General features: G+C 34.0%; 1 protein-coding gene across 1 annotated transcript in view; it reads left to right on the top strand.

The window, feature by feature from the left end:
• The first annotated feature begins 363 nt into the window (after nucleotides 1-363).
• LOC106461479 (ELAV-like protein 4) overlaps nucleotides 364-11,364 on the top strand; it is a 71,414-nt gene continuing 60,413 nt past the window's right edge. The window contains exon 1 of the mRNA XM_022388447.1: nucleotides 364-776. The gene's annotated coding sequence lies outside the window, so the exon portion shown is untranslated. The remainder of the gene's footprint in view (nucleotides 777-11,364) is intronic.

Raw genomic sequence — 11,364 nt, 5'->3', positions numbered from 1 at the left:
AAACCCCAAACTTAAGTGTTATAAGACCTGAAGCTTACCGCTAAACCGTCTTCGATTACCACAGCCAAACTACTAACGTTATTTATATGCATCCGCGGTAAATGCAAGCAAGAAAAACAGACATTATTCAAAAATTTGTATTTTTTTTACTATAATGATTGCTTGTATGACAGTATTGAAAGAATTAAAAGTCATGCCTAGCCTTTTCAGAAGTAATACCGTAAAGATTGGAAGGCGGAACGAAAAGGCCTCATGCGCAACTGCTATTCCCGCACGCGCGGAGTAACACGAACATAATAAGCTGTGTGCCGGCTCTCCTTTTATCGTGCTATGTTGTGGGTCGTGCGGTATTTAGTTCCAGCTCTTAGCAGGTGGAGGTTCAGTTAATTTCAGTAAAACGAAGTTGCTGGACACTGTTTCGTTGTAGTTTTAAATTGTTTTTACGCATTTTAAACTTGGTTTAAGCGAACAACTTCTGTACAAAGTTACACAAAGCTCAAGAATTTTACAGCAACTAGTAAAAAAAAAGAAAAAAAACCACGAAGTCTCAAGGTTATTTTAATCTTCAAAAATCTCAGAATTTTCTGTATCAGAAGAACATTGTAAGAACGGACTAAAGAAAGAACTATTTAATTCATAACTCGCCTCTTTTTTATCAGCAATTTCAGTAATTATTTTCCCATTTTTGCTTCACCACGTGAAAGCGTGTAATTCAGTCACCCTGCAGCCGTTACAAGGAATCAACACCGTTACCGGGAAGCTGTGGTCACTCCAGGGTGAGTAAAATACCTTAATAGTAGCCACTCGTAATGTATGCTTCTAAATAAATGCAATTAGATGACATATTTGAAGTGGTGCCTTGGTAATATCACTCTATATCAATTTTTAGTCGAGAGACCAGTTTAGAAAGTTGTCTGGATCAGATTACTTCTTTGTATTTTTCTATCAAATCCGCACTTTTTCAAGTATTTATTTTTTACCAATATCTATACATTTGTGTGCGTGTGTGTGTGTGTTGTAAATGTCCATTTTATTTACTATGTAGGAAACATGCCCGATCTGAATCAATTAAGGAATCGCCAGTAAAGGTGTTTTATCTATCGAACGTATCTAATAACAATTACCATGTTATTTTCAGACAGTAACTTCTTATTTTTAAGAGACGAGACCTATGTCGTTTCAACGATTACGATGCTATATTCAATGTATATCAAGCCCTTAATCAGGTTACTTCTTAGCTAGCTCATTAGTTTGGTCTACGAACATTGGTACAAGATTCACTGCCCCTTTAATTTCCCCTTACCTGTACTACATCACTGCTTTACACTTGTGTATGTCGCATAGTATTGTGTCAACGTACATGTCAGTGATGATGGCTGGGTTGACCGTTTAGAAACATATTTCAAGTCGACAAAAACAATAAGATTGGGAAGAATTACACTAACAACATAACACAAACTGCTCTACAAGACTTTGCCCCAGTGGTTACGGTAAGTCTGAGGGCTTATAATGGTCAAAATCTGATTTCGATACCTGTTGTTGTTTGTTTTTATTAAAAAAAAATTCAAGCCATGTAAGCACGTGACATAATATTCTACCAAACATAGATGTGGACCACTAAATTCAAAAATAATGAAAAAAGACTTTAGAGACAAACAAACATGTAACGTAACGTTCCACTAAACATAATATTTTGACTACTAAATTTCAAAACTCTGGCCTGGAACCAATCAAACAATTAACTGTAACATATCTTTGAAATTATAATTATTGGATGACTATTTTAACCGTTCAGCTAAATTTTACAATATTTAGTAGTTAATGAAAGTATTTGTAAAGTTAAGTTAAACAGCATGAAACGTCTGTTTAAAGCAATTTGCTGTTGTCGAGAGCCATAATAAGATCGTAAGACAGGCCTCGAATACGAACGATCACAGTAGGATGCTATCCAAAATTGGCGTCATATCTCGTTATTGGTGTTTTGACAATGTGTCTATATACTATATAAATTAAACTGTAAACCTATATTCATTGCGTTTAATGTAGCTGCTTTGATCTCAATGTTTGTCCAGCTTTTAAGATACGAACACGTCATAAGTGGTGTGTGTGTGTGTGTCGAATGAAGTGTTTGTTTTTCTATGTAAAAAGATTACGTTACACATCTACTTTAACTATAGATTTAGCAAACCTTTATAAATATATATTTTTATTTCTTGGCAATATTTAGACGATGCTTATTATCTAAGCATAAAAAAAAATAGTTCTGTTAAGTGTTGTTTTTTTTAATTTTCAATCTGAAATTTGAAAACAGAAAACTAAGGTTTACAGATGTCATTGTTCACATAACAAGGTTTACAGATGTCATTGTTCACATAACTTATATTTTTAGTTTAGCCATAATTCGCCATCTACTAAGTAACGTAGAAACGAATTATACCTGGACATGCATAATGGAAGTCTTTCTGGGTTCTTGAATGTAGTATTCTCTTAGGCCTTAATATTCGTGATTTCGGAACAAGTAACAGTGGTTCTGTTTACATAGCGCTTCCGTCAGTTTATTCGTTTTATAAACCCAGCCACATTTTAAAGTAATTCTAATAAGGAAAGCTTAAGTAATTATTTATCTTAGAATTTTTAATCTCCTCGAATCAATTGCACATCGCAAAGGTCACCAGAAACGTTTAACTGCTAATCACCAAGCAACTTTAGTAAAATAAAAAGAAAAATGCCGATAAGGATGTCAATAAGCACAAACAGTTGTATGAGTGTTCTAATACTTTAAGTTTGCTTTGCTGCTATTAAGGCAAGTGCTTTTTCTGCCAATGTGTAGAAACGTTTAATAATGTAAAGGGACGTAGGAAAAATGTATAAATGGGAATGCTACTCTTGGGAGAGAAAAGGAAATCAATAGCGAAGCCATACTGGAGAGGGGGGGGCTAGGGGCATGTCCCCTCGAAACAATGTAATACTTTTCCCCGAAAATTGTAAATTTTGTTTTATCTTAGGCTCTTTTTACACCTTTTAAATAAATTTTATACATATATATGCGTACAATTTAGCGGATCCGACAGCATCCGCCGCACTCCGCTCCTTTCCTACACGCCTGATGTAATAAATTTCAACGAAATTAGCCTCCCCCCCAATGGCACAATGATATTTCTGCGAACTTACAACGCTAAAAATCGGGTTTCGATACCCTTGGTGGGCAGAGCATAGATAACCCATTGTGTAGCTTTGTGCTTAACTACAAACAAACAAGTCACTCATGTCCCCCAATAGCACAGCGGTATGTCTGCGGACTTACAACGCAAGAAACCGGGTTTCGATACCCGTGGTGGGCAGAGAATAGATAGCCCATTGTGTAGCTTTGTGCTTAACTACAAACAGTCAACGGAACTAAAATAGCTGTTTAATGGAAAATTATTCATTTTTTAATCTTACTCCAAATACCTAAAAATCTCCAGTTTACGTAATTACTCAAACTTCATTATCAATAACTTCTGGTAAAAAGCAACAGAACTGAAAAATATCTCAGTGAGTAATGTACCTAATTTAACTTATCAGCCAAATTAAGAATATGTAATGCAAAAAAAATGTTATAGCCATATAGTGTAAGGCTATTGAATCGTTAAATTTTGATTACGTGGCAGTGAAAAATGTAGATTTACGGATATTCCTCCAAACATAATACCGTGTAAAGTGCGACCAGGTGAATCTTATTTTACTTCGTACGTATATATATGTATATATAACGATAACAGCTTGAAGTTCTGGCTACCAGAAACGTATAATGACCTATTTGATGGCCTAAAAGCTCCAACGATACAGAAGAGTAAAAGGTATGTAATGAACATTCCCAAAATAGTGCTAAAAATGAATAGAAAACGTTATTCGCAAATTAGCATTTACACATCCCATATATAGAATTGGTATATTATTACCTTTGCCAAACACCGTAGTTTACATTATATGCTTAAGTAATTTTAGTCTCGTTAGCTTTACGTAATGTATATATATATGAGTGTGTCTTCACCTAGATAATAACATCCCAATATGTTACTTCCTACTGTGTGAAAATGTTGCATCTTGTCGCACATAGTTTACGGAATTGCTATCTGTGTATGTGTCTTCACCTAGATAATAACATCCTAATATGTTACTTTCTACTGTGTGAAAATGTTGCATCTTGTCGCAAGTAGTTTAAGGAATTGCTATATGTGTATGCATCTTCACCTAGATAATAACATCCTAATATTTTACTTTCTACTGTGTGAAAATGTTGCATCTTGTCGCAAGTAGTTTAAGGAATTGCTATATGTGTATGCATCTTCACCTAGGTAATAACATCTTAATATTTTACTTTCTACTGTGTGAAAATGTTGCATCTTGTCGCAATAGTTTAAGGAATTGCTATCTGTGTATGTGTCTTCACCTAGATAATAACATCCTAATATTTTACTTTCTACTGTGTGAAAATGTTGCATCTTGTCGCAAGTAGTTTAAGGAATTGCTATATGTGTATGTGTCTTCACCTAGGTAATAACATCCTGATATGTTACTTTCTACTGTGTGAAAATGTTGAGTTTGACACACGTCATATGATGATGATTTTAATGATTTAATGATTTTATATATTTATTTAATTATAGAAAACTTATTACAATAAATACACATGTGATCAATACAAAATACACACTAGTGCTTCACATTTTTCTAGTAAATATTTTATGAACAGAAATATAACAATATACCCATAGCTCACAGTTCTTAATTATTGCGTACTGCGTGATAAATAGGTAGACAGACTAACTGAAAACAATGTTAATTGTTTGTTTGAATTTTTTTATAACATTTGTATTTTGCGAAAAATCCAAAATAATGAGCTTAGAAAGTGATGCGGCATCTTGTCATAACTATTTTAGAAGTAATACAGGATGTACAGTCTTGACCTCTTTCTAGTCTGGAACTTATCTGGTAGTAAACATCATAGGTGGCGCACTTTGCAACAAGATGTACAGTCTTGACCTCTTTCTAGTCTGGAACTTATCTGGTAGTAAACATCATAGGTGGCGCACTTTGCAACAGGATGTACAGTCTTGACCTCTTACTAATCTGGAAGTTATCTGGTAGTAAACATCATAGGTGGCGCACTTTGCAACAGGATGTACAGTCGTGACCTCTTAATAGTCTGGAAGTTATCCAGTTGTAAATATTAAGTGTGGAATTCTGTGCAATAGATGTATAATTTTGACCTCTTACTAATTTGGAAGTTATCGGGTAGTGAAAACAACACAGGCCATGTGTTTTATAACGGTTTAGATTTATCGCCTGACTATTGAATTAGGTTTTCACACAGTGTATGAAAGTTTTGTTTTCACTGCACAACTCTGAAGTTTCTAATGGCTTTGTTTTTCAAACCTGCAATATCAAGTGACGTCATCCAAGTATGGGAATAATATACTGACTCTTGTTTATGTTTAATATTTTTAAAAAAGTTTAATAATACTTCAAAATCGTGCTTTTACGCAGTTAATCAAATTGGAATATATTAGGGTTTGTTTACAATTATCAATATTGTCACAAGCGGTATAAGCCATATGCTTGGGTCAGGGGTAACGAATCACACCCACAGCAAAAGACTAACAGTCAAATTTATATCGCCTTTGATTGTGTGACCTTAGTTCTAGCTGTTGTCGTACCAGATTTTTACCAGCAACCAACAATGCAAGATGGCTGCAAAGATCTGGGCTAGTTTTTTTAACGGTTTTACTGTATACAATTCACAGAGAACGTATTAGTTATAACATATCCATGTGATACCAAATGACAAAAAACATAATACAAATACAGACGCGTAACAATATGTATAATTAATTTACTATCACTGCATAACATGAGGCATTTAGGTAGCGACTGAAACGAATGACAGAGTGCCAAATTAAACTTAATAAACTGACTACAAGACACAGAAGCTGTAGACATGAGTCAGAGATATTTATCACCTTTGAATATAAAGTCTTCCAGAAATCGAGAAACCAATCCTTATTCAGAGTACGTTTGAAAACGGTACAGTGTGTTTGTAATTATTTCTAAACTTTCACCTTTCTGATATTATAATATTCTTTTATCAACAGGGGAGAAGGCAGAAAAAAAATAATTCTTCTAAGTTGAATAATATTGACAGTTATTAATTTCACTTTAACACTGCAAGAAATCCATATTCTTAGCCCCTCCCAGTGGCACAGCGGTATGTCTACGGACTTAGAACGCTAGAATCCGGGTTTCAATGCCCGTGGTGGGCAAAGCACAGATAGCCCATTGTGTGGCTTTGTGCTTAATTACAAGCTATATTCTTGGTTAAGATAAATTATTATAATAAAATAACCCCAAAACTTGTGCTAGGCCTTTCTCTCGTTTGTAGTTGAGTTTTTTGTTGTTGTTTTTTTGTCTACAACTTCCAGTAAATAATCCCAAATACTGTAAATATTGATTTCATACATTTAGATAATTGCAGTGAAAGATTTGAGACTCGGTGCAAGACTGAATTTGAATGTAAACATGTATTACTTTTTTACTTCTATTTCTCATTCGATGTTTAATAAACGTTCCGCATTATTTGAAAAATTCAGGTAAAAAGATAATTGTTTATTATAGATTTTTGTGTGGACTGCTTACTGTATGGTAAAACAGGATCAGGCGTGGCCTAGGGACTAGCGTACTGCGCTGCGAATCTGAAGGCCCAAGGTTCAAGCCACGATGCTAATGTTGAGCACGTTTTCAGTCCGACTAAAAGTAACCGTACAAGAGCTGCTGAAAGAAAGCCCTCCCTCTGGACAGCAGTTTTGAGATATGAATAGCTATGCCTGACCCTTAAGGGTCTCTGTAGTTGTCGTTTAGTTTATGTGTTACGTAAGTCACCGTTGAAGCTGAAAATACCGAAAGAGGAACAAATGCAATGTTAACTTGTGTTCCCATGCATATTTGTTGTTGTTGTTGTTGTTTTGTTTTCTGTGTCAAAATTTTAAATGACTTATTCGAAATAATACAAATATTGTAAGTTGGTTGGTAAAAAAGAAACACACGAAGACGGTTGCTGAAATAGTGAGCGAGAGCTTGTCAATTAAATATCCAAATAACATGAAAGAGGATACCTCGGTCTTACTTCTTAAAGTCAGTTGCTTATTATCAAACTTCATCAAAATCCTATATATTTTTATGAACTTCGCCTAAAGTCTTAATTATTTCAAGATGCAGTTGATCTAACTCGAGGCATTCTAGTAAGTTTTAATAAACACCCATAATACTTTCGACCTTATAATTAGGCGCAAATAACAACTTTCTTTATTCTCAAGGAATCCAGTGAGTACTCCTCTTTGTATATTCCAAAGAAACTGGAGTGTTTTCAATCAGTTCATAATTTGTCAATCTGTGAATTACGGAATTGTAAAATACAATTGGAACACAAAGAGTTTGTACTGTGTAATTATTTTACTTTTGTTTGTTACTCTATTCGAAAACAGGTTACACTCTGCTCTTATAGGCATGAATTAAGGCAGTTCATTTTACGGACAATCAACCAAGGAACCTGGAAGAAAAGTAATTATTTGAAGAAGATGTGACTTTAAAGTCTTTATAAAAACGCTAAATTAATCTTATGCTGTCACTCGCACACTGCAGTGGTTGTTTAGGAAATGACTTTTGGTTTATGTACTTTTGTGAAATAGCTTTGGCGAGCGATCAATTGTGTAAATAACCTCCTCTGGCATAAAGAATTGTGTAAATAAGCTTCTTCGGGATAAAGAAATGTGTGTATATATAAAGGCGTAAGTATAACGTATGAAAAATGAGGTTAGATGTTGTGATCAGTCTTGTATGTAGTTTAGATTAATAAAATAGTAAAAATGTGAAGGTAAAAATGAAGTTTTACTTAGCTTAGGTATGTCGAATACTAGTTTGATTGTATAGTTTAGCTTAGGTATGTTGAATACTAGTTTGATTGTATAGTTTAGCTTAGGTATGTTGAATACTAGTTTGATTGTATAGTTTAGCTTAGGTATGTTGAATACTAGTTTGATTGTATAGTTTAGCTTAGGTATGTTGAATACTAGTTTGATTGTATAGTTTAGCTTAGGTATGTTGAATACTAGTTTGATTGTATAGTTTAGCTTAGGTATGTTGAATACTAGTTTGATTGTATAGTTTAGCTTAGGTATGTTGAATACTAGTTTGATTGTATAGTTTAGCTTAGGTATGTTGAATACTAGTTGGATTGTATAGTTTAGCTTAGGTATGTTGAATACTAGTTTGATTGTATAGTTTAGCTTAGGTATGAATATGAGTATCATTTCAGATCTTAGCTTGGATGAATATGAGTGTGATTTTATAGCTTAGCTTTGGGTTTGTTGAATACGAGTTTGATTTTTTCATCTTAGCTTGCATGTGTTGAATGCGAGTGTGATTTTTTAGCTTAGCTGAGGTATGTTGAGCTTAGGTATGCTGGATACGACTGTGATTTTATAGCTTATTACTGCAGATCATGAGTTCTCATGAAAATGTTATGTTTTGCTAGTATTAACCGACCAGTTACGTGGACCCCATCGGCTTTTTAAATTATCTTTTTCAAATCCATTTGTTGCACCTAATTGCTTATGTATCCATAATTTTGTTGTTACATGATCTTTCATAATTGATGTGTTACAAAAAATTAAATAATAATACCATCAATTTTGCAATTCATTCACTAATCACTGCTGAAGTTTCCAATGCATTTAAAATGGAGATCAGTAGGTTTGCCAAATATTTTGGTCATTTCTTTAACATACGTATTGTAACTGGCAAAAACATAAAATATTCAATGTGGTGCAATATATGGACTCAACCAGTAGAGATGGTGCAATATGTCAACTCAACCAGTAGAGATGGTGCAATATGTCAACTCAGTCAGTAGAGATGGTGCAATATGTCAACTCAGTCAGTAGCGATGGTGCAATATGTCATCTCAACCAGTAGAGATGGTGCAATATGTCAACTCAACCAGTAGAGATGGTGCAATATGTCATCTCAACCAGTAGAGATGGTGCAATATGTCATCTCAACCTAGAATGATATAAAAACAAGTGGAAAAGTTGAAACTTAAGAGAAACAAAAGTTTCTGACCACCCAGGGCTGTCTTTCAGGCCCCAAAATCTGTTTAAGGCTTGAAAGATTTTTAAACCTAAAATCCTGCCCTTAATTTGGACCACCCCGGGTTGTCTTTCAGGCCCCAAATCTGTTTGAGGCTTGAAAGATTTTTAAACCTAAATCCCTGCCCCTAATTTGATTTGATTTGAAACTTATAGCCCGCATGATTGACAAATATTATACATTTTATTAGAAACTCGAGAGTGGAGATATAGTCACATCAAAGAGAAAACACACAGTAAGTTGAAAACGAGAAATAGGAAAGAAAAATGGGGTTTTAAATTAACTGTTATAGGTAACAACCTGAAGATATCGAACTGGAATGTATATAGTGCCTTTCAAAGAGTACATTTCGCCAAGTAATAGAGATCTAACGATCTATCCTCTCAAAGTATATATATATATATAAAGACGCGTTTCATTTATCAATTTGTTTTTTTATAATAAAAATGAAAAACCACTTTTATATTGTAGGAATGTAGACCATTAAATCTCTATTACAAATCGAGTGTAACTGGGCAATATTGACTTAAACTCATGAGAATCACATAAAGTTAACTAATATGTAAGGCAATTAACGAAAACTACATCGTACTTATTACTCTATCGAATGCACAACGCATGAATCACATGCAGCGAAAATGAATTTGATTTCTGACTCAAATAGTGAGTTTTTAATGTATATACTAAGAATGATGGTATCTTTAAATTCTATTGTAGTGAGTACATATCGAAATATAATTGCAATTCATCCAGGACTTTTTGATCTCGCACATTATCATAAACATCATTATCATTAAATATGGCTTTTTTAATTTAAAAATACTTGTTACTATAAACATAACATATTGCCTGTAATTCATGTACAAGGTAACCGTATTAGTTGATCAAATTATTGTTATTTTGGCCAAAGTAAGAGAAATTTAGGAAAATGTTTTTACACATTTCTCAACGGTTAATGACTTTTAAAATGTACGTTTGTATAAAATAATACCTGAGAATAACGTCTATTTTTTAAAGCATCCAAGCTTTGTTTGTGCAAAAACAGGTGGGTTCTTTTTAAGTTGGTGCAAAAAATGAAGGTTGATATTAAGCTTGAGAACGAGTGCAATTTTGGACCAGAGCCTCCAGCAAAATGCATGATTATACGGCAACGTAATTTTCCGCATAATCCGTTGTCTTTCAAATAATATGTTGTCCTACATATACTAAGTTTTTCACATAAATTATATTAAAAAACACACAAAAAAACTTTATTTTAATTAAAATATATATAACAATGATTTATACGACAACAGCGTAGCCGGTTTTCAATATGCGGGTAGGCCCTAAAAGGTAGGTGTAGATTAAACACAAGTTTCTTCATTGACACTCTTTATCACTTATTTTGTTGTTGTGGTTGCTGTTTGGAAAATGTGTGCAGGCACGAGCTTTGTGGTCTATATGGTTTTTTTGTTTGTTTTTAATTATGCACAAAGCTACACAAGGGCTATCTGTGCTCTGCCCACCACGGGTATCGAAACCCGGTTTCTAGCGTTGTAAGTCCGCAGACATACCGCTGTGCCACTGGGGGGGCTGGTCTATATGGAAGCTATGCTCTTGCACGAGAGTATGTCGGTTTCGGTGAGTTTACTGTTTAACGTAATTGGCAACTGCGCATACTCGTAAATATCTAACGTAACTGGCGTACAATGTAAATTATTACACGTTCGTTTAATTAAAGTGTTGTGATATTATTTGTTTTCTTCCTTCTTTCTTTTTTACTTAATGCAGATTTCCAGTTATATAATTTTCAAATGACTCCGCATAACTTAGAAATAGTTTCCGCATGATTAAATGAATGTATAACACATGCGTAGTTTCAATATAGTGCCTTAGTTTATGACTACTATTATTAGGTCGTCAAAAAATTAATGTCGCGTTTTGTAACACTTTCATTAACCCCCCCCCAAAAAAAAACGTACATCACGTATAATAGTCAAAAACGAACCGCCTAAATGTCACGTTAGTGTAGCCTGTATAATGTGTAAAGATTAGTGTACTCTAATCCCTTATAGTGATGGCACACGACGAGACACACATTCGGTATGTAATGCTCTTTGAATATAAGAAGGGAAACAACGCCTCTGTAGCCACAAAGAATATCAAAAGAAGCTTATGGAAATGTTTTGAATGTTCGTAAGG

Source organism: Limulus polyphemus, unplaced genomic scaffold (genome assembly GCF_000517525.1).
Source record: "Limulus polyphemus unplaced genomic scaffold, Limulus_polyphemus-2.1.2 Scaffold968, whole genome shotgun sequence".
Taxonomy (NCBI): Eukaryota; Metazoa; Arthropoda; class Merostomata; order Xiphosura; family Limulidae; genus Limulus; species Limulus polyphemus.
This window is presented reverse-complemented; position numbering and strand designations above follow the sequence as displayed.